Source organism: Emydura macquarii, unplaced genomic scaffold (assembly GCF_026122565.2).
Source record: "Emydura macquarii macquarii isolate MOO-44397 ecotype Brisbane River unplaced genomic scaffold, CSIRO-AGI_Emac_v2 contig_2422, whole genome shotgun sequence".
In the NCBI taxonomy this organism is placed as follows: Eukaryota; Metazoa; Chordata; order Testudines; family Chelidae; genus Emydura; species Emydura macquarii.
The window spans coordinates 34,896,071-34,915,797 of NW_027132559.1; the positions used below are offsets into that span (position 1 = coordinate 34,896,071).

Sequence of the window (19,727 nt, forward strand, 5' to 3'; positions counted from 1 at the left end):
TTCCTGAACATTCCTCTGTTTCTACAGAACATCTGTACAAAGTGAGTGTAGCAGACAGAGAAAGTTGGTTGCAGACACAGCAAATGTCTTTTCTAGATAAAATAAACAAATTAAAGGGGGTCTGTCCGTTTCGAACATGGATTTTTGTTTGGATGCTTGTGAATAGATATCGGTGATATTTTTAAATGACATTTTATAAACATAATTTTTTCAAATTTGCTTTGCATGGTTTATGGATCATGCAGAAGTTTTTTTGCTGTGAAATTTTTGGGATTCTATAATTTCTGGTACTTATTTGTAAATTGGATTATTAATTTCAGTCTTTGCTTGAATTTCCTGACTCTTACAATTTTGTGCATTTAAAATCTCACACAAAAACTTTATGGTAGCCATCTCTGGCAATTCTGACTTGTAATGAGAAGACAGGGAAGGATATCTCAAGATACAGAAAGACACACGTATATTTGTAGTATTTAAAATATTCAGATACACACAGGGTCCTGATACTGCAAAGCACTTAAGCCCTTACTTAATTTTAAGCACAAGAGTAGTCTTACAAAGACATGCTGAAGTGCTTTGCTGAATTGGGACCTAGCTCAGAAAAGGACAGATGTGCCCAAGAAACTATGCACTGTGTTTGCAGTTCCAAAAGAAGGAGCTGTGGGAGGCAGGCGGTTGCAGAAGCCAATAGTGTGGTGTAACTTTAAACCAGATGTTTGGACATCCAGAACCAGGGAAACGAGTTTCAAACTGAAAGATACAATAGTTATTGTTACTGCTCTTGTTGTTATGGTGTGGCAGCAGATATGCAGCCCATTTCCGTGCCGGTATATTGTAGTGTACCCAAAGCAGCACTAGTTCTTGCAACTTTTACTTTATGGGCTTACTGCACCCCTCCTTCTTAGGCACAAGGAAGTGCAGTTTACATGCTTGCTCCAGGGAGAGCAACAGTGGCTAGGAAGAATTCACCCCTGCAGAGGCCATGTGGCGATACTATGCAGGGCAGTGGAGAGTATGATCCCTAGATTGCCAATCGAGATGAAGAGCTAATTTACATGAGACCTCCGAATCCAACCCCCTAAGTTGTAGGGTCACATCTCTGGAATAGTATAAAGACAGTTTTAAAGCATTAGGCACCCAAAGAGGTAGAGAAGTAACGAATGGGATTTTCAAAAGCATTGAGGAGGTGCGTAAGCACCTCGCTACATCTTTAGGTGCATAAATAGCTTTAAAAACCTGGCCCGAAGTTCTGCTGTCCCACTTTCTGCACCAGCCCCAACCATACTCAAAAGAAGTCCAAAAAGGGAAAATGATAGGAGGGGAAAAAAAGGTCACAACATTTTTAGTGAAAGGTACTGCTACTTAGAAACACAGCAGCATCTACAATACTCATATTGGCACAGTAATACTCTGTCCATACTTCAGCCTCCAGAGACTGGGACCTACTTGGAGCTGGAGGTGTAATTTCTAGCTCAAGGAGACATATTCGCACTAGCTCTCATCAAGCTAGTGCATTATAAAGAATGTACTTGTGAGGGGGAGTGGGAGGCACTATCTGCCCAGGGTGCATGCATCACCTCTAGGATGGGTATGTACTCAGGGCGGCTAGCCGCAGCTACATTCTATTTTTAGCATGCTAGGTCAATCAGACCTAGTAGAGGATGTCTCCTCAAGCTGGGAATCACACCCCCAGCTTGAAGCATTGACATGCCCTGCGTGTACTGAATGTCAGTTGGTGTAGAAATTGCAGTTTGTATTACATTATATATTGTACAGGATATAGGGCCTGGTTCAAAGCCCACTAAAGGCAATGGAAAAACTCCTTCTGAATTCAGTGGGTTTTGATCAGGCTCATGCAGAATATACCCAAATTCATATTAAGTCACCTAAATCAATGGCTTGACTTTCAAAGGTGCAATATTTAAAGTAGTGTTGAGGTACTTATATTTTAAGATACATTCAACCTTAACTTCTGAAATTTTATTTTGATCATTTGATGTCTCAAGAAATAAATATTCTAGAATTTCTAAACATTTGAAAGATTATTAACGTGTATTATAATTATTCTCTGCAAGTATATAAAGACAAAACAGTAACTTAATTTAGTATTAGTGAACAGGTAGGTGATTATGCTATAATATTGTATCTTCTATTGTGCCAATATGTGTTGTGCTCTAAGTCCTTAGTCTGCAGAAGAGAAGAGCAAGGGGGGATTTGATAGCAGCCTTCAACTACCTGAAGGGGGGAGCTAGGCTGTTCTCAGTGGTGGCAAATGACAGAACTAGGAGCAATGGTCTCAAATTGCAGTGCAGGAGGTCTAGGTTGGATATTAGGAAAAGCTTTTTACTAGGAGGGTGGTGAACGCACTGGAATGGGTTACCTAGGGAGGTAGTGGACTCTCCATCCTTAGAGGTTTTTAAGGCCTGGCTTGACAAAGCCCTGGCTGGGATGATTTAAGTGGGGTTGGTCCTACTTTGAGCAGGGTGTTCGACTAGATGATCTCCTGAGGTCCCTTTCAACCCTAATCTATGATTTTATGATTCTTCCATATGTAAGTTCTTGCTGGTAATTCATGATTATTTATTAGTTCCTTACATGCGGATTCTAGCATACATGATAAAACCATCAATTTCTAAAAAAAATTAAAGTTTAAAAAATAGACAAATTTGCCACTTACCATCTTGACTGAACAAATTCCACTTTGGACAAAAGCACTTCAAAAAAATCATATATTTCCTTAAATTCTTCAGTTGCTTAGCTAGTATTTTTTCCTGTTTTGAGGTGTCCAAGTTGCTGCCATGGGGTTGCTTGACTTCCTGTTCATGCTCAGACATTCCAAAATTCAATAACCTGGTGATGTTAATATCACTGCTGATCAGTGATGGAGGAAGTTGTTCAGCCTGCCTAAAAGAGAAACGTGAGTCAGCTGTTCTTCAACATTGAGTGGATCTATACCTACAGGATACAAAATAAGAATATTAAATAGAACAAACGGAGACCCGCTCACTATTGAAGAAAAGCTGACTTACCATTTCCTCATAGGTAGACTCATACTCTAGTGGTGCTAATGATGTCACTAGTCCACTGCATGCTGGGAAGTCCAAAAACCCAAGCAACAACTTCAGTAACCTAAAGCAAAAAAAAATGCAGATTAATAAACTGAAGAATTTCATGATTTTGTAGAGTTTTGGGCACTCAAGTAAATTCATAGGTTTTAATATGAGAAAGGACCATTGCGATCTGACCTCCTGCATAGCACAAGCTATAGAATTTTATCAAGTGATTCCCATTACTTTTGGTTGAACTAGAACATATTTTCTTGGAGAATCCACCACAACCCTTGGTAAGTTGCCCCCACGGTTAATTATCTTGACTGTTAAAAAAGTGTACCTTATTTACATTTTGGATTTGACAAGCTTCAGTTCTTGCCATTGGATCTTTCTATGCTTTTGCCTGAAAGAGTAAAGACTCTTCTACTATCCAAAAATAGGCAAAGTTAGATTGTATGTGTGTAAAAAATCATGTCCATTCACCTTTTAACTAAGATAATTTTGTCACTTGTCAAAATATAGCTTAGAAAGGCATAAAAATTCAGGGGGGTTCTACATGATTTCCTCCCATAAATAATGCAAGAACATATAGAAACTATCTTTATGTAATTAATACAATATTAAACCAAATTTCCTTTTTTCAAGCACCACTCCTCTACAGGTAAAATTTACAAGACATGGCAAATATTTCCGAGTAAAGCAGGATTCATATATATGGAACCACTTCACTTGACTCTCTTCATCCTGCCCTGAAACATTGACTCATTGTAATGAAAAGGTTTATTCCCATAAATAAGACTATTGCTGTGACAGTTAATCCACAAATTTCTTGAGTACAAAAATATGAAACAGTTATTAAATGTGTAACACTGAAAACTTTTGCTTGGGTGTCAAGACATGGCATCAAATACAGACTTCAAAAGAGATGCATGCAAATTATAGTCATTAGTGTTTTAATCTTTTGCAATCAAGATGTTGCAAAAGAAAAAATTCATTAATATGTGGGGGGACAGGACGACACACTGTACATGGTCTTTGTCTCCAAAAGAGGTTAGTTGTTGAACAATTGAGGAAAATAGAGCCACATCTGCATAGTTCTTTAGTAAGCTAACAATGATTGTATAGAAGCCCTTTCTCAGCCTGGCTGATTTTTCACAAAGAATAAAATAATTTGCTGTCTGTACAATCCGCCTTCATGAATTGGCTGACTGAATTCAAAGTTGAAACTCTAATTTTTAATCACCTTTGCCAAGGGTCTTCAAGTAACATACATTCCAAAGCCCTGTTTCCTTACCTGCCATGGCTTTTGAGTAGCAACTCAGTTTTTATGGAGATTGCTGCTGTAAAGTAGCCCTAAATCCACCATAGCTAGTCATATGAGTTTCACCCCAACAGAGGCATGTCCCATGGCATAGAGCCAATGAAGAGTTCCTAAAAGGGTTTGACTGTTTCCTGTGTTAACAATGCATAGTAATGGTATATCTGTTTCCCAGTTCCTTTCACAAAGAGATTATGAATGTCATTAACTGTATCAAGTGTAAAGGCAGACCTCTCTCCATTTTAAAACTGCCTCACAGATTTGAGAGGGAGTAACTTTGATTACAAATGAGGGAAATCTTCAAGGAAAACATCAAGGGGATATTTTTATTTTGAGCTATCCCCTGACTCTAGATAAAACAACCAAATTGCTTTTCATCCTTTATTGAATGGGTGAATAGTGGGGAATTGGTGAGCTTTTCCTAGTCAGTCTAAAGGACATTGTTCCCCAGTGTTAGAGAACAACACTGTGATCTGGTCTATTTAATATATTGTAGGAATCTAGTTTACTGAATTTCAATTAGTTTAACAGTAATGTAATAATACACAAAGGGCAGAAAGGGTGGCAAACCAAAACAATTCACATAATTATTTCAGATGAAATGGCAAATAGCTTCCGTCAGGCTCTGCCAGCCATTCCGGCTAGAAAAATCAATTCTCATTCTACTTTTTAAAAAGGAAGTTAGATTGAAATTAAAAGCAAATCATTAAACTAGCAAATTCAGCAATGCATTCTCCCCTTTTTAGAATTAATAAGATGTTAAACATTTCTAGGGAGTATGTACCGTATCGTATGTGGTCAGTTGTGACCAGGTCTTTTCTGGTCTCTTTTTTGTTCTTTTTACTCTCTCACTCAGAACTGGTAGCTTGCATACAGGCAGTGTTGGACTCTCTAAGTGGATTGCTGTAGCGTGTGCCATATAACACAACCAAAGTATCTGCTCCATTGTCCACAGTAGGTGAAGAGCATGGCAATAGTAATTGTTGTTAGGGGTAAGCAGAAAAGATGCTGCCTATCTGCTGCTTCATGTTCTGGGCTAGCTGTTGGTTGGTGCACAGACTGAATTCGAAGTCTTTATTTTAGCATTAAGATTTTAAATGGGTTCCAGAGATCCTGGTGAACTTCTCATGCTCCAGCTTCCATTTCTGCCTCTATATTTATAGGAAGTGAGATTTTTAGTCAGAAGGTTTTGAAGCAGACAGATGAATATGTGACTGGAAGGCAAGAACTTGGAATGTGAATCTTAGCACTGACACTGAACTTATGTGGAGTTAAGTAACTTGCTTAAGTACTCTCCCTCACACTTCCGATTATCTGAAACTCATGGGCATGTCACGCAACAGCTCTGGAAGTATCCAGAATTTTATTATAATCTATACTTTTTATTCAGTGTCCCCCATGACAAATTGGATAATCAAGATCTCATTGCATGTGCATGTTAGGTAGTGTTATTGAACAGACAGATTAAGTAGTTTTGCATTTGCAGGCTCAGGTTTTTGTGGAAGATTGTCTTTCCATAACTGAGAATATGGAAGACTGTTTGCTCTAGAGGATGGATGAAGCTTGATCTTTTTACTTAAAAGTGTCTATAGAAAGGCCCAAGAATTTAGTGAACAATAACATAGAACAATCTGGTCCCATACCTACTAATATTACCAGAGTATTGCACTCGCTACTTACTTATATACACCTCACAAACAGTAATTAACTGATGCTGGATTTATTTTCCCCATTTTAAAAGTGAGGAACTGAGGCACAAAGTGATTAATGGCTTGGATCACCTCCTGCTGGAGTAAGTGATTTGTCTAACTAAGTTCAGATCTCTTGCGTCCAGCCAGTGCCTTCACCACTCATCCACCAATCCTCTCCATTGGGGGAGGCCCTGGAAGACCACTTTATTTTAAGTTGTTGAAGGTAGACAGGCAGAAATGTGCATACCTCCAAACATGAAGAATGATCTAATTTTGGATAGTCTGGCTATTCTGCTACCACTGTCACGCATATTTTCAGAAGGGATATCATATTCAAAGAGACAATGATGCTAAGGTTGGGCAACGTCCGTCAGTTACTTCTAAAAATGAGATGTTAATCCATGATACGCTATTCTGTTGGAGCTGAGATATTATTACTTAAAAACCACTCCTGGTCAGAGTGTAATTACAAGTGTAATTGTAAGTTAGTTTTAATGACATCCTGTTTGTTTTTTGGTTGTTTGTTTCTTTTTTGTTATTGTCCAGGCAGGAATTAAAGATCCAGTGAACTATCAATATTTGCATTAATTGGCATTTATATAACTTTTTAAAGTTAACCGCAGATGGTGAGTGCCTGAAGGCTGTATAGCTTATGTACATATGCCAGCACTGCTGTATAAATCATTTTTCTCAAACAGTTGAAGAAACAAAGCAGTGAAAAATGTCATCTAAATGCAGCACAATTACCTTAACAAGACAAGTTCATTTCAATATGACACTAGCAAAGCACAAAAAATGACTTCAATATGTTATCCAACAGCAGTCACTAACTACCCAAATAAAACAAACAACATAAAATAAAAGAGGGCGTCAGGTCCAGTCCCTATGAACAAGTATCGACATTAAAAGAATCCTCCCCCTTTTGGTAGTAACTGGAAGCCCTACTGGGAGCGTCAGAAGAAAGGTCATGGATCATCTGAGCCTGGAGACTGAATAAGATTGGCTGGCTTTCTACAAGGTATGCTCTAGCTCAGCCAGAAGCTATTGATTTGATGCAGGGATTACTGTGTGAAATTCCATGGCCTTTATTATGGTGGAGGTCAGACTCGATGATCATAATGATCCCTTCTTGGCCTTAATAGATGAACTACCCTCTGAGTCGCAGGCAGAGGAAGTGCTGTTGCCTGCGCTGCACCTGTGGCTAACATGGATTTCAAGCTCCAGTAGTGTCAAACCAGCACCTTTTCACCACTGCAAACAATATGTATTTTTAAAAATTGTTTTAAAAAGTGAAAACATCAACTAGCTAAAGCTAAACTTGATCAATATTATCACCTACTTTCACAAAACTGGTGCCATTATGTGCCTCAATTTAAATAACTATATGAAGCAATTAATGAGTCCACCCACCATATTCCAAAGTGCATAACAAAGTTAATCAGTCATGGTAGGTAAAACATATGCTCCTCCACCTCTTTTTATCACCTGTGCTGCAGCTGACATGCAATAAATTAGCCTTTATACAATAGGACAGCACGAATGATTCAGATAGGAAGGCTTATACTGGGAAAGTCTAGTTGCAAATCCCCCAAAATGTAATGTCAGCTGCCTGGGAATTTGCTGTTAAAGTCAGTTACATATCTCTGGTAGGCACCATGGCCCATATGTCTGTCTAGCATAAGCATTCCCTGGAAGCAAGTCACCTCTGACCATAACAAATGCTCCTGGCAGCTTGCTAATCTCCCTTTGTCACTTACAGGGATTTTATGTGTGTGTTCCTTCACCTCATTCAAATCATTTCCTAAAACACACTTCTTCTGGTGTTTTGCAGAAGGGGAGGGGAAAGGAGAAATGAAGGAAGGGGAAGTAGTGATGATAACAAAACAGTGGAACCATCGAGATCTCCCCACAGAACCACTTGGTCTTTTTGTTGTCACTCTGGTCCTTCCTCTCCCTTTGGACATTCATCATCATTTTATGACCCTTACTTTTCGAGTCAGGTTGCATTTAGATTGCAAACTCCTTGAAGTGGGGCCTGTGTTTTACAAAGTGCCCAGTAAATTTCAGGGCCCTCGAGAGATACCTTGTCTCACTATGTTTTAATTAAAAGCTTCATTTAACAAGATTTTTTGTACACATTATTTTTATTTTTTGATTATTGTGATTTTTCATTGGTCCACTAGTGCTGGCCCCCTATGGTTTATTTTAAAAAAATTTGCAATTTATTATTAATTATTATTATTATAGGAGTGCCCAGAGATCGGAGACACGTTCATTGCTATTAGCACAGTAAAAGTGTACTGAGTATTGTTATGGCTGTAGCATTAATCAAATGCAATTTACTGTCTAAAAGCTTTATTCAGCCCAATTTCATGATGCATATAACTCAGATTTTCCCATCATTTGTTCTGAATCCCTAATTATTAAATTTGATTTCCATGAAAGTGACCGGCTAAAAGCATGGACTCGAGTCAGCTATAATGTCAACAGGGGTAGTAAGTCTAGATTCACCCAGACCCATATGATGTCCCCAAATATTGGTGAAAATAATTGCGGTTGGTTAGTATTCAATACTAAGTATGAACCAAATTCAAACTACTTATTCTAAAATTATATCCTGCTTCCCCCTCAAGCATATGCTTAAGTGCTCTGTTGAACTGATGGGAATTAAGCTTTAGGCTAAGCTTTAAGCATACATTTTAGTGTTTTGCGTGAGCCAGGGTCTAATTGGCTGTGTTTGTGCAATGCACAGACTGGGTCCCTGCTCCTGAATGGGGTTTCTAGATGTTTCTGTAATATGAATAGTGTAACATCAGGGGTATCCAAAGGAATGAGGTGAGACCACGTTGTCTAAAAGTTCAACAGATTTGAATGCAGCCAAAGCTCTCACTCAACAGTGCTCTCCTTTCCTAGACTAGGGAACACTTCCTACCATACAAACACTTTTCTTCAATACTGTTCCCTCAGATTCTTTTAATTAACACCACCAGCTAAGGGGGCAAATATACACTAATAATTATGGTAGGTTATTGGGGCATAGTAAAATAAGGTCTGAAAAAAAAATGGAAGGACCAAATGTTTTCATGTTTCGAGAGCAGAGAGGGCAGAAATCAACAGATCTTTGAACAGAATGTGGAAAGGGGGGTATTCCACAGGGATTGGACTCCATGGTGGTGACTGCTTTCCACAGGCTTGTCCTGGGCTGGGGGTAAATGTTCCACCAAAAAACTGATTTTTGACAGGAAATTTGGTTTTTCAATCATTTTTTTTTAAAGCACTACTTTCCAGGGGAAATGTGTCATAAAAAAAAAACAACCCCTAACAAAACCAAAAAGTTTCTAACTGGAAATACCACTGCTGTGTATCACGTGAGCTGGAGTGTTGCTGCCAAGGGAACCCATTTTCCTCTATGGGCCAAGTGCCCCAGCTGGATTGCATCTCCTGTGATAGACCATGGGAGCTCAGCAAGTGGGGAGATCGGGAGCTGTAGATGTACCTGGGAGATGTCTGTCCGGGAAGTCAAGCCCATAGATGAGAACAGGCACATGAAACAACTGAACTATAACTCCCATGAGACCCTGCAATTTTCTGTCTCCAGCTGAAAGTTTTGATTGGCCCCCCAAAAGTCAACTTTTGCAGAAGAAAAATTCCAATCAGTTGTACTGTCCTCTTTCAAATTTGCAACTAGTCAGAGCATAAGTTAATGATGTTCCCATTGGCATTAATTCACACAGGTTCCCCATCATACATCAGATACATAAGGCAGGAGTCTGTGTGCCATGGGGGTTAGGGAGATATTCAGAGACCCTCATCTTCCTTAGATATCAGACCAACGAACTGAACACACGACCACCTCTTTGCAGCGAAGAGAGATGGGCAAACTACAATGGAAAAATCAGGTGCAAATTCAGGAAGTCCAAACTCTCTGGGTTGGAGACCCCCATGCGGGAGTAACACATGTAGCAGTCTGTCACAGGGTGGGCTAGCCTTTTTGGGGACTTGGGCTCAGCCTCACCTCTGCCTAGTTATCTGCCTCCCAGGAGAAGGGTATGGGTTGGCAATTGGGTGAGAGGATCAAGCATTGCATGATAGTAAGCTGTAGATAGTGCTTCTTGCAGAGAGGGAAAGAGACATGTAGGGAGAGGAACGCTCTCCTGCAATAAAGTCAGGTGAGTGACAGATGTACTTGGGGGGGGGGGGGGGGGTTCTCTGTAGTGGGTTAGGAAGACAAAGCTGGAGCTTTGAGAGAAGTAATCGAACAGACTTGTGAGACCCACAAAGGGGATTGAGCACCCCTGGAAAAAGGCCAAAAGAATGTGGGAACCCTGAGCTGAAGGTAAAGCACTCAGAAGATTAATTTGTTTTGTTGGACTTCTTGTCTACCCCTAGAAGGGAGGATAAGCTTTATAATTCGGTTGGAGGGTTAAATCATTCAGAAGGACTGGAACAGGCCCATCCAAGAACAGGAGATTGAAGTGTCTGGAACTGGAAAAGGGAAAACGGAGGCACCTCGCACTTGTTACAAAGAGGGTATAAGGTCACGTGCACAATTACAAAATCTGTTGAGAAAGTCACACAGTTTTAATGAGAACTTGAATTTTTGTTTTTGAAAAATGGCCACATTTAATCTAAAAAACTTTGAATGAAAAATATTGACTAGGTCTAGATAATCTTGACTTCAGACAATGGACCTCCACAACTCCAAAGAGCATGTGGAAGCAACAAAAGCAGATGATACCAGGGTACCAGCTTTCTGGTCATTTCTGAACAGTAGCAGAGTTACACTGCACAGAGTCAGTTCGAAGATGCATCTCCTACACATATGAATGAGGCATCAGATCTCAGACTATTTGGTATCTAATAAATACAGTGGGAATTCCAATGACCACCCTCAACTCTCAAAGCTATATTTTGACATCAGAAATAAATTATATCATTGTATTTTTTTAGACTTAATTCTACATTCTAAGATATTCTTTTCCCTTGGAATCAACCTACATTACTACCTGCACAGTATCTGGTTTACAGTGGAAGTATTATTTCATTCATAAACAATGTTACCATTTGGGGAATTGAAAGGTATTAATTCTGTTCTGATATTTCCATATTCAGATATTAGTCCAACTTATTTCATTGGATATATTTGGCCAGGTGAAACTTAACTTACTGTGCTTTTTTTCAAGCTGAAATAATGTCTCTGCCTTTTCACATCATGATTGCTATATTTATTTTCTGTGCAAGCAGTAAGATAAATGAAAGTCACAACGGTGCCAATTAAAAGCAACTCAAATGTCAAGAAGTATCTGTTACAATTAAAGTAAATAACAGAACACAAAATTTGCTTGCTTGAAATAGACTAGGTGATCATCAGAAGAAATGAATCAGCTAAATGGTAATTGCTGTGGTGATGATTGTGATATTACAAACAGAGACAAGGACTTCAGGTGAGGAATAAGCAGCAAGGTAGATGAACTGTTGAGAAACAAATTTCCTGTTCATTCAAGTTTCTCTAGAGGTTTAGAGTTTGGCAGGAATCCCCTCTCTCTCACAGAAAATATATACTGTATACACAGAATTGTTTCTTAACTGGATCTTATTTTCAAAGTTTAACAAACATCAGTGATTAAGTAAATTCATGTTTGTAAAAACAGCCTCTTCTCTCAGTCTTCACCAACAAGTTTTGATTGGTGTTCTGGGCTCCAAAGTTCACAGTCTGAAATTTCTTCCCAGGACTGTGTTGCCAATAGGTTCCTGTAGAATGCATCATGGCTTTTGTTTATTTAAAATGTTAAACAGCTTGGGGGAAAACATATGGTACAAACATATAATAGCATTTGTCAACCCAAATAGAAATAATTTGTGTTTATAGAGGAATCTTCTCTAAAATAAAATAAACTATCTCCACCATTTCAATCTGTCTACCAGCCTGACACCTTTATGCATATTTTCGTGCTTGGGTTTTTGTTAATATAAAGTATGATACAATGAATAAAAAATAATATTTTTCCCACGCAGATACATTGTGCTAAAATCAGCCTAATGTAAAGAAGTATGCTTCACATTGACTTCAATGGGAGTTCACCCACACATGCCAGAGTTAAATTTGGTCCATTCTTCTTTAAATGTAAATGCAAAGTTATTATTTAATTTGAAAAGAAAGGGATAACTATATATAGCATAACACAAATGTAAAGAAACTCTTCTGTCTAGAAATACTTTACACTGTATTTTGTAGCTTGCACAATAAAGGACTGCAATTGAACTGACATGTTGAAAAAAAACTCAAGGCAAATCTGGCTGTGAGAGTGGCTGAACACACAGAGAGCAACATAGACTCTGCTGATTTATAAATGCCAAGCAAGGTTCAATTCCCAAGTCACTGAGCCGATTTGGAAGAGTAAAGCTATGGCTAGCTGTAGCAGAATATTATCTATTAAAACACCCGACATTCATCTCACTGCCTTGCAATAAAGAGAAATCTGTTCATTAACCCACAAAACATTCAGCCGCAATTACTCCACTGCAAATTCATTGTAATTACTGAGGTTGTGTAGATATGACTGAAGGCAGAATTTGGCTCTGACTTCCACACAAACTAGCAATTATTTTTACTTATAATAATTAAAGTATTGTAAGAAATCCATTGTCAGCCATTATTATGCAGATTCTTCTGTTCTATAAGCATAGACCACTACCATTTCAGCTAAGGGAGAATATCTATTAGCTGTTACAGAATAGTTCCTATGACACACACATTGAGCAGTTCTAATGCTATCCTGGAGAGGGCAGTGGTAAACTAGCCAATTTCTTACCATATATTTAAAATCAACTACTTACCCCCTTTTCGAGCTCAACAAATCTGGTATCCTCATGCATTTTCCAAGGTTTAGCCACCCCACACCAATAAACCTCCTATGGAAGATTCTGGAGAATACTGGTCATTTCTCAAGTGCTTAATCTAATGGGATTCATTGTTTTGTCCCTATTGAGGACAGTTGACAGAATCTAAGCTTTTGTTTCTATTTATAAAGCTACTTTAAAGCTCACCAGATATTGTTGGTAAAGCTGAAGACTTGACAACTGATGAGAGCAGTGGAAACAGAAGACCAGATCCTCAATTGGCATAAATTGGTGTACCTTCATTGAAATCATAGAACTACACTGCTTTACACTAGCTCAGAATTTAGTGCACAAGACGAAGAAAACAGCTTCCCTCAGCTTATATGAACAAGCATACCAAACAGTGAGTGCAAATAACATATAAAAAAAAAAAAAACTGTTGAACAAACATGCTTAGACTTAACTGATGCTTTGATCTTCAGGGGACAGGTCACTCCCTCCCACCAAAACCCTCAAGAGAAGATCCAGAAAGACAAGGTTCTCCATACGGGGTTTTCTGTAAAATCTCCTCCTCCAGACAGGGGAACTGGAAGGGCTCAGACCAAAAAAAAAAAAAAAAAAAATTTGTTGGGAGGAGAGAAGAGGCCCCAGGGAACTACAGACCAGTCAGCCTAACTTCGATACCTAGAAAGATACTGGAAAAAATTATTAAACAATCAATTTATAAGCTGCTAGAGGATAATAAGGTCATAAGTAACAGCCAACATGGATTTGTTAAGAACAAAGCATGCCAAACCAAGCTAATTTCCTTCTTGGACAGGATTACAGGCCTAATGGATGGAGGTGGGGAAGCTGTAGATGGGTTATATCTTGATTTTAATAAGGCTTTTGACACTGTCCCACATGGCATTGTAATAAGCAAACTAGGAAAACGGGGGTCTAGATGAAATTACCATAAGGTGGATGCAAAATTGATTGACAGACCAGACTCAAAAAGTGGTTATCAATGGTTTCCTGTCAAACGGGGGGGGGGGGGGAATATGTATCCCATGGGGCTGTCCTGAGCCTGGTACTATTCAATAATATCTATTAATAACTTAGGTAATGGTGTGGAGTGTATGTTTATACAATTTGTGAACAATAACAAGCTGGGAGGGCTTGCTAGCACTTTGAAGGACAGGATAAGAACTCAAAATGATCTTGAGAAATTGGAGAATTAGTCTGAAATCAACAAGATGAAATTCAGAAAAGACAAGTGAATAGTATTACACTTAGAAGGAAAATCAAATGCACAAATACAAACTAGAGAATAACTGGCTATATGGTAGTGCTGCAGAAAAATATTTCGCGGTTATAGTGGATCACAAATTGAATTTATAAACAATGTGCTGCAGTTGAGAAAAAGTCTAATATCATTCTGGGGTGTGTTAAAAGGAGTGACATATGTAAGACACAGGAAGTAATTGCCCCACTCTCCTCAGCACTGGCAAGGCCTCAACCGGAATACTGTGTCCAGTTCTGGGTGCCACAGTCTAGGAAAGATGTAGACAAATTGGAGAGAATCCAGAGGAGAGCAACAAAAATGACTAAAGGTTTAGAAAACCTGACCTATAAGCAAAGGTTAAAAAAAAAAAAAAAACTGGGCATGTTTAGTCTTGAGAAAAGAAGATGGAGGATGGGGGGACTTGATAACAGTTTTAAAATATGTTAAGAGCTGTTAAAGAGGATGGTGATCAATTTTTCTCCATGCCCACTTCAGGTACTACAAGAAGTCATCTGCTTCATCTGCAGCAAAGGAGAGTTAGATTAGATATTAGGAGAAATTTCTAATTATAAGGACGCTTCCAAGAGAGGTTGTGGAATCCCCAGTGCTGAAGGTTTTTAAGGACAAGTTAGACAAACTCCTGATAGGGATGGTCAAGGTATATTTGGTTCTGCTTCAGTGCAGGGGATTGGACAAGGACCTCTGGAAGCCCCTTCCAACCTTACACTTCTATCATACTATTATTCTAATTGCAGGAGGCCAGGGATTTTTGGTGAAGGCTGTTTCTGAAGTCTACAACCCAGGAGCTGACCTGTATGAACCGCTATGCTTTCCTGGAGTTTTGCTGAGTCATCTTGCCCCGACAGCTCTGCTCCTCCAGAAGCTGTACAGATATTGGCAGACTCATCTGGATGCTCAAAAGTAGCTGCAGTGAGATGTCAAAGGCCCTGTGGTCATTCAGAAAAGAGGTGTAGTTTCAACACATGCTGGTTTACATGTGTTAACACCTGACTTTAGATAAGGCACAATGCATTTTCAATACACATTAGTTGGTCGAGATAAACCCTCGCGAGGAGCCTAGACCAGCAATGTGTTAAAACCACAAGTCTTGCCTACACAAGGACGATAACATGTATTAGCTGACATGTTAAAAATACACCTTTTCCCCTAGCATAGAGATGGCCAAAGGGATTTATAGTTCTAAATGTTACCAACTCCCATTCAGATTTCCATGACGTATACAACCAGTCTTTTTCCACCCCCTAAACTGTGTGTACCCCTGTGCTCCCTGAGCACCCACTGAATGGTGGCTGCAGGATTCCAGGAAGGGAGAGGACTCGCAGGAATCTCACTCCTTTCACATTTGTGGAAGGCCTCTCTATACATGGAAGAGCCTTTCCAGATCCAAACGATTAGCTAGAGATGGTCCTGAACCAAAAGCCCGGATTTGAAACCCCTCCCCGCAAACTTTGAAGGTGTTCAAAATCTCAATGCAGAGTCAAATTCTGTGGTGTGAACCAATTTCTGTAATAGCATTCACCATTACAAAATCACTCTTCACCACACAGTGGAATCTGAGACGCTGAACCTCACATAAGAAGTACTGGTGGTATCTACAACACCTTTGTGGTGTAATGGTTTCAGTTTAAAACTGCACTGGCTAAAATGAGAAATCACAGACATTTTCTTGTGATTATAGCTTTACAGTAGGTTGCTACTGTAGCCTATAGGACTAGCCTGCTTGCAAGCATATATATATAGATATATCTTTCCTTATAGAGTTAAGTATTGTTGTTTCATTATAATAGAGTCATAGATTCATATTAAAGTATTATAGCTGTAATGCAAGGTACCTTACAGGCCACATCCTGTATGAAAGCTAAGGAAATTAGCATACATATGTTTGGGACCTTTGGCCCAGATAAGTAATGATGAGTTAAAGGATAAGACTATATGGTTATAACCTTTACCCTAGATAAGTCAGGAGGCATCAGAACAGGAGGAGCTGTCTCAGATTATGCCCCGAGTAAACTTCACAGATATACCACAGAACCCACAAAAAGAGCCAGAAATAACAAAGGTGAGATAAGCAAATCATCTGGAACTGTCTGGAAAGGATGCGGATATGTCATTAACACACACAAACCTGCCAGCCTATAGAATAAGTGTACCCTAATAATTTGGGAGTGAAGAATCCAAGTTTGGACTTAGAAGGAGGACCCATATTGCTCAGGGTATAAGAAGGGGCAAATCATGTTACTTGGGGCAATCATAAGCTACTCCTTCTGGAAGCTTCTTTTAGTTAATGTATTAAGATTCCTTTGTTTATACTTAGTATTATTTGTAGTGTTTGTCTTAGCCTTATAACTCTTAGCTCTCAAGCATTGCCTACTCCACCCCTCTACTCAAGAGTTGAGGAACCAGACATCTCTCTCAACCAGGTCATCAGGAAAGGGTATGAGTATATTAATCCAAAGCGTACCATAGAAATACATATATCATGAGTCTTATATCATAAGACTGTAATGCTATCAATTATCCATTTGATTATTCATTTTCTGTTAATCAGTCATTTGTCTATCATTTTACGTTATCTTAATAAAAGCTTATAAAATTATACAAATTTGGCTATCAGTGTAAGCATTCCTGTCGTGCACCCGGGGTCCCTACAAAACTCTTCTGGGGCCTGATTCTGGGACAAGAACTTCATTATCTTTTGATCAGATCAATTGGCGAGCCTATAACCCCATTCAAATTACTAAAACACCCAAAATCAGGCTACACTACGTGAGTCTTGTGCTAACAGAAAGTGCTTAACATGCCTTTAATATTATGGCCAATGTGCTTCTCTCCATCATGTTACTCAGCATGGAGAGGTTCAAATCCAAGGACAAAACACACCCCTTTCTCCCTCAGACAAATATCACATAGTCCATGTGCAAAAGAGGGTGTGGAGCCAGGATAGGGAATGAGCCACATTAAGTGGCATGCCCCCTTCAAAAAGCTGCACCACTGCTAAAAAGGGTGTGATTTTTACCTCAGGATAGCTAATGCATGTGAGCTGTCTTAAGGTGAAAACAAGGCATTTTCGTTTTACTGCAAGGTTAACTCAGCAAGGTCAAGCCCAGGTGGGGTTGTCTTCACTGCGATTTTACCTCAGCGTAGCTCACATGCATGAGTTACCATAAGGTTAAAAACACACATTTTTAAGCAGTGAAGACAAGGGCTCAGTGATAGCTAAGGTGTCTTAAGGGTATGTGTACTCTGAAAAAACAAAAAAAAAAAAGCCCCCCCAGCAGTGAGTCTCAAAGTCCCAGTCAACTGACTCAGGCTCACGCAATGGGACTAAAAATAGCAGTGTAGACATTCCTGCTGGGGCTGAAGTCCCAGGCTATGAATCACAGAGAATGGGATGGATCTCAGAGTCCAGACTGCAGCCTGAGCAGTAACATCTATGCTGCTACTTATAGCCCCATAGATCAAGCCCAAGTCGGTTGATCTGAGCTCCGAGACTCACTGCTAAGTAGACATAGACGTACCCTAAGGACTCGACTTCACTACCATGTTAGCTCAACTTATCTACACTTGAGTTAATGCTTGAGAGAGCCCCACCATCAGCACTAGCAGAATGAGTGGTCACGCTGCAAAACAACACTCCAGCAGCACCTAATGAGTGTGCTAGCAGGCCAGAGTAGCTGTGTCCCCACTGCATTACTAGCTCAAGCTTAAAGCACCAATTTGAGCTAGAGATTTGTGTGTGGACAGGAGTTGGGTAAGGAGCAAAATGCGAGTTATGCCTCATATTAACACTGCAGAGAAGACAAGATCTGAGACAACTAAATTATCCCTAAGCACTCTTTGACCTCCACCTCCCCCATTCTAGAGCTTTACAAAATACACCGGGAGACAATGAGAAAGTACCAGCATAACTATTGGTCCTGCCATGCTATCATGGCTTCTGGACAGCACAGAGGGAGACTTCCTTAGCATAACTGGGCAAGCCTTGTGGAGTTTAGTGGATTTGTGGCCTCTAGTCCCTCTTCTAGCCTTGACTCTTGCTCAGTGACCATCTCTTTCAGTTCTGTGGAATAAGAGTAAGAACATGTGGTGCTCTTCTACAATTTGATCTGTTCTGGGCACTTTTGCAGAGAGTGGAGCACACAGAATGTTTATTTCTTTGTATGTGAACCACAAGTGCTACTGTGGGGGGGGGGGGGTGTTATTTTTAATCATGCTTGAGTTTTGTTTAAAAATTCTAGTTAAAAAGGAAGTCTGTAATACACTCTATCTCATGATGATATTGGATTGTGTTAAAATCAGGCAAAACAACTTTAAAAGAGCAGTTGCAGAAATCCAAGGTCTACCACTGTGCTTTACTTTATCTTATCAGCCAAACAAAACAAAGAAATCCTTGCAACGACTCCCTCTATTTCACTCATACGATCCTCCACTCTCTATGCAAATAAAAGGTAATGGGCCAACTCCTGTGCTGATTTACACCCTCCCAATGGCTTTGCAGTTTATGTAAAACAGTGCAGAATTTGGTTCATTTTCAGAAGACTAATTTTAAGAGGCCACCTTTCTGTTTGTACTAATTTGCAAATCTTAATGATGTTAAAAAGCCGTTTGGTTTATGATTTCATTGGTCACATATAGCACATTCTTTTCCCTATGTAATTCCAAGTAATTCTTGGAAATCTCCAAATTCTAGCATGTGGCAGCACGTGCCATGTAGCCCTTGCCAGAGGCTGCAACAAAACAACCCTTTACCTGCCCCAAACTCTTGGGAATATGTTACAGCCACATTAGAGTTGTTACTGTTGGTATAATCACCAATAACATGTGTATAGACCTCTGCTTGAAAAATCTACCTTCACCTAGGGAAGCATATTATAGAGAGCAATAACTCTCTGCTTCTCACTTCAACTGCATTCAGAACCGTACAATTCCAACCACACAGAGGTTATGGAACACAGGTAAGGCTGCTTTTTCCCACCCTAATTTTGACACCTAACTTGGTGCATTTTGTCACACAACAGTAATGGCAAGTAGCTCTCATTTTGCATAGGACGTGCCTTAGACGGAATATTTATATTTATGCAGTGCCTCTCATCCAGAAGGATCTAGACTGAGTTTTCTAACAGGTTTACAAACTACTAGACTATATTCTGAATATAGGAATAATTTCACCCACTACTTAAATACTGTAGCAACATTTCATAATAGTTTTGGATAGGAAGGAAGCTCTACTATACCATTCAATGAGCAGGCAGAATGTAGTTACCCAAACTTGAATTTGACTAGTCAAGTTCAGATCAAAGTGTAAGGTGAATCAAGTACTATCCAGTGTGAATAGTAACATCATATATATATAATGCAGTGTACAAGGACCAAAGTTCTTAGGAAAATCCTTCAAAGGTATTTTGAAAATGGATATCCTGTGAATTAATCTCAAGCAAAAAAATTCTCCCAAGATATTTTCTCCTAACTCCTGTATTAATTCAGCAGGAAGACATTCTCTCTTTTTTGCATCACCTTCTTGACTGATGGTCTCACCAGTTTTA

General features: G+C 39.3%; 1 protein-coding gene and 1 long non-coding RNA gene across 2 annotated transcripts in view; both read right to left on the bottom strand.

Moving 5' to 3' along the window:
• The window catches only part of ZNF804B (zinc finger protein 804B), a 335,249-nt gene that overhangs the window by 165,246 nt on the left and 150,276 nt on the right, over positions 1–19,727 (bottom strand). The gene's annotated exons all lie outside the window — the stretch shown is intronic.
• LOC137162148 (uncharacterized) lies at positions 434–3,124 on the bottom strand. Its single transcript, XR_010922300.1, has 3 exons — positions 3,030–3,124; positions 2,678–2,904; positions 434–750 (listed from the first exon to the last, which is right to left on the bottom strand). It is a non-coding gene; the product is annotated as an uncharacterized lncRNA (long non-coding RNA).